Genomic DNA, 4,875 nt, shown 5'->3' on the forward strand with positions numbered 1-4,875 from the left:
GCCATTTCGGCCCATAGTGTCCACGCCGGCCAACCAAAAGCTATCCAGCCTAATCCCACTTTCCAGCTCTTGGTCCATAGCCCTGTAGGATACAGCTCTTCACGTGCATATCCGAGTACTTTTCAAATGTGGTGAGGGTTTCTGCCTCTACCACCCTTTCAGGCAGTGAGTTCCAGACCCCCACCACCCTCTGGGTGAAGACATTTCCCCTCAAATCCCCTCTAAACCTCCTACCAATTACTTTAAATCTATGTCCCCTGGTTGTTGACCCATCATAAGGGAGATAGGCACTTCCTATCCACTCTATCTAGGCCCCTCATAATTTTATACACTTCAATTAAATCTCCCCTCAGCCTCCTCTGTTACAAACAAAACAACCCCAGCCTCTCCAATCATTCCTCATAGCTAAAGTTTTTCAGTCCTGGCAACATCCTCGTAAATCTCCTCTTTACCCTCTCGAGTGCAATCATATCTTTCCTGTAACGTGGTGACCAGAACTGCACGCAGTACTCTAGCTGTGGCCTAACCAGTGCTTTATACAGTTCAACCATAACCTCCCTGCTCTTGTATTCCATGCCTCGACTAATAAAGGAAAGCATTCCGTGTGCCTTTTTAACCACCTTATCGACCTGGCCTGCTACCTTTCAGGATCTCTGGACATGCACTCCAAGGTCTCTCTGTTCCTCTACAATGTCGTGCCATTTATTGTGTATTCCCTTGCCTTGTTGCCCCTCCCCAATGGAAGGAAGAAACGATTCACAAGTTGATTAACAATGCTACTTCTATATCTGTAACCATTCTGACGATCTGTAACCATTTTCATACCAGTTGATTGGGTTGTAATTCCAACAGGATTGGGAGGGTTTATGGCTTTCAACAGCTCATACAATTTGGGGCGGGGGGGGGGAGATACACACATCAGACGCGTGTGTCCCACTGGACTTCAAGTCAATGGTCAAAACCGAAGCTTCACTCTCCATTCAGTGGGACGGTCCGGACTGCTGTTACAACCCTGCACCTTCTGACACTGAAACTGGAATGCTGCCATTAGACAAAAGCATCTGATAAAAGTAATCAGGAAGGCAAATGGAATGTTGGCCTTTATTGCAAAAGTAGGGAAGTCCTGCTACATCTGTACAGGGTATTGGTGAGGCCACACCCTGAGTACTGCATACAGTTTTGGTCTTATTTTAGAGGGATATACTTGCATTGGAGGCCGTTCAGAGAAGGTTCATGAGGTTGATTCCTGGGATGAAGAGGTGGTCTTGTGAGGAAAGATTGAGCAGGTTGGGCCTGTAATCATTGGAGTTCAGAAAAATGAAAGGTAAACTTATTGAAACATATAAGATTCTGAGGGGGCTCGACAAGGTAGATTTTTTTTTTTTAAATTCATAGCCAATCGTTCCAATTCTTTGTCAAATCACAAACGCCAGAGGTCACCTTGGGCCCATTCAAGGATCACTCTGCGCCAATGCTCTTAGCCAAAAGGCCTAGAGCCACTGCACCGTTCCTGGAAGTACTGCAATACCAGGTTCGTGCCATGGAGGTGGATGGGTCAGGCCCCCCACACACCTCCGTGGAGGTGGATGGGTCAAACCACCCCACCCACCTCCTATTTCCAAAAAAGCAAGCATATACCTTCCTGATCCAGGGAGAACCACCTTGGGGTTATGGTGGCTACTCCCCTGTCAGGTCAGTTACGCATGATCTTAGCCAAAAGGCCGAGAAGCGATCTCGACAAGGTAGATGCAGAGAGGATATTTCCCCCTTTGTGGAAATCTAAAACTAGAGGGTTTAGTTTTAGAATAAGGGGTCGCCAATTTAAGACAGAGTTACGGTCACGATGGACCAAATGGCCTCCTTCAATGCTGTAAATTTCTAGGTCTCTGTTCTATGAGGAGGAATTTCTTCTCACAGAAGGTCATGAGTCTTTGGAATTCTCTGCCCCAGAGAGCTGTGGAGGCGGAGTCATTAAATATATTTAAAGTGGACATAGATAGATTCTTGAAGTATAGGGGAATCAAGGGTTATGGGGAATGGGCAGGGAAGTGGAGTTGCGGCCAAGATCAGATCAGCCATGATCTTACTGAATGACGGAGCAGGCTCGAGGGGCCAAATGGCCGGCTCCAGCTCCTATTTCTTATGTTCCTATGAAACAGTTATTTAAGATAATTAGCAAAACAACCAAATAAAAATGAGGAGATTTGTTTTTCTTTACACAGCTAGTTATTAGCTGTAATGCATTTCCTGAAAGGGTTGTGCATGCAGATTCAAGATAGTAACATTCAAAAAGGAATTGGTTATACAGTTGAAAATGAAAGGAAAATGCAGCGTTATAGGGAACGAGCAGAGTATTTGGACTATTGGGATAGCTCTATTTAATATAAAATCATATTGTTTTACCAGCCACGAATAGAATATCTTTGTCTGTGGATACAATTTCACATTAAAGGGGACCTACTTTGTTAAAATTAGTATATAAAAAAAGAAAGAAAGACTTCCATTTATATAGTGCCATTCATGAATACTGGATATCTCAAAGTGCTTTTCAGAAAATAAAGTGCTTTTGGAGTGTGGTCACTGTTGCAATGTGGGAAATGCAGCAGCCAACTTGTGCACAGTGAGCTCCCACAAACAGCAATGTGATAATGACCAGATAATCTGATTTTTTTTTGTTGTTATGTTGATTGAGGAATAAATATTGGCCAGGACACCAGGGAGAACTCCCCTGCTCATCTTCAAAATAGTGCCATTGGGATCTTTTATGTCCACCTGAGAGGGAAGACAGGGCCTCAGTTTAACATCTCATCTGAAAGATGGCACCTTTGACAGTGCAGCACTCCCTCAGTACTGTCCCTCTGACGCAGCAGCGCTCCCTCAGCACTACCTCTCCAACAGTGCGGCGCTTCCTCAGTACTGCCCCTCCGACAGTACGGTGCTCCCTCAGCACTGCCCCTCAGACAGAGCAGCAGTCCCTCCGTGCTGCCCCACTGACAATGCAATGCTCCCTCAGCAATGCCCCTCTGACAGTGCAGCACTCCCTCAGCACTGCACTGGGAATGGCAGCCGAGATTCAAGTGCTCAAGTTCCTGGAGTGGGACTTGAACCCACAACCTTCTGAGTCAGAGGCGAGGGTGTTACCCACTGAGCCACAGCTGACGCCGTTAAAGGGTCTGCTTTATTCAATGTTGATACAACGTAAAAAAGAATCTAATTATAGACATTCACTAATTTGTTTCAGAAACTCCTATGCACCCACCATCCAGTTCACACCCAACAGTAAGTATCCAATCTTGTTACATGAAGTATGAACTTTAGTACCTATTGGGGTAGAAATTGTGGTCGGAAACGGATTATAAAACTCCACAAATTTACCAGGTGGTCTGGCATGTTCTGAGATTCACGCTCCTAGGCCAACATATCCCAGAGGAGCAGGCAGTTCGCAAGCGCCCCTGGGAACACATGGGCCGGCCCAACCAATAAAAGGGAATCCCCATTCATACTTATGGGGATTCCATTTGTACGAAATGAATAGGAATCAGTTAGACCACAGCTAGAGTACTGCATGCAGTTCTGGTCACCACATTACAGGAAGGAAGTGATTGCGCTAGAGAGGGTACAGTGGAGATTTACCAGGATGTTGCCAGGATTGGAGAATTTTAGCTATGAGGAAAGATTGGATAGGCTGGGATTGTTTTCCTTGGAACAGAGGAGGCTGAGGGGAGGCTGTATTGAGGTGTACAAAATTATGAGGAGCCTGGACAGAGAGGATAGGAAGGACCTATTTCCCTCAGCAGAGGGATCAACAACCAGGGGGCATAGATTTAAAGTAATTGGTAGGAGTTTTAGAGGGGATTTGAGGTGAATTTTTTTCACCCAGAGGGCGGTTGGGTCTGGAACTCTCTGCCTGAAAGGGTGGTAGAGGCAGAAACCCTCACCATGTTTAGAAAGTACTTGGTTGTGCACTTAAAGTGCCGTAATCCACAGGGCTACGGACCAAGAGCTGGACACCTACTACACAGAGAAAATATTCGATGAGATTGAATGGACATTAAGGGTTGTAATTGTCACCGTTTTGCAAGTTCAGGGTAAAAGAAAAAGCTTTAGAGGTAATTATTTCAAATTTCGGTCAGAATGTAGTGGCAGCATATGAGATGTAATGGCCCAGAATTTGGGGTCAAAAGCCTCCGAATGCAAACATTTCTACGAAGGTACCTGTTGTTCCCGGAGTTTTGGAGACATCTGGTCCTGGGCCTCTACGCAAAGGCCTGCGTAGAGGCCCATGTATCCCACCATCATAGGCAGTCCCTCGAAATTGAGGAAGACTTGTTTTCACTCTAAGGGCCCAAGTTTCAGGCCGCGCATAAAACGGCGCAGCTCGGACCTGGACACCTGTGTTTCGCGCCACAAAGTGCGCCTAAAAAAAACTCACCTATTCTCAGGCTCCCTGCAGGTCCTTTGGAGCTGGGCGCGGCGCAGCACGAGCTGTCGGGGGCGGAGCCAGGTCCCTGCACTGAAAAGTGTGCCGGGACCTCTGCACATGCGCGCTACAGTGGGCGCGCATGTGCAGAAGCTCCAGGCGCCCAAAACTGTGGGAGGGGCCCGAAGCACGCAGCCCCTAGCCCTGGCCGAATGGCCTCACTGGGGCTGCGTGGATAAAGCTCCTCCCACCCGACCGAACCGGACCCGACCCCTGCTCTCCCCCCCGCCCCGGCGACCCGACCTCCGCTCCACCCCCGGACCTCCGCGACTCTCTCTCCCCCCCCTCTCCAACCTCCGCAACTCCCCCCTCTGACTCTCTCTCTCTTCCCCCCCCCCCCCCCCCCGGACCTCCGCGACTCTCCCCCCCCCTCGAGACCCGACGTCAACTACCTG

General features: G+C 48.0%; 1 pseudogene; it reads right to left on the reverse strand.

Moving 5' to 3' along the window:
- Positions 1 to 1,494: 1,494 nt before the first annotated feature.
- Positions 1,495 to 1,733, reverse strand: LOC139230677 (U2 spliceosomal RNA; annotated as a pseudogene).
- Between the last annotated feature and the right edge of the window lie 3,142 nt (positions 1,734 to 4,875).

Source organism: Pristiophorus japonicus, chromosome 19 (assembly GCF_044704955.1).
Source record: "Pristiophorus japonicus isolate sPriJap1 chromosome 19, sPriJap1.hap1, whole genome shotgun sequence".
In the NCBI taxonomy this organism is placed as follows: domain Eukaryota; kingdom Metazoa; phylum Chordata; class Chondrichthyes; family Pristiophoridae; genus Pristiophorus; species Pristiophorus japonicus.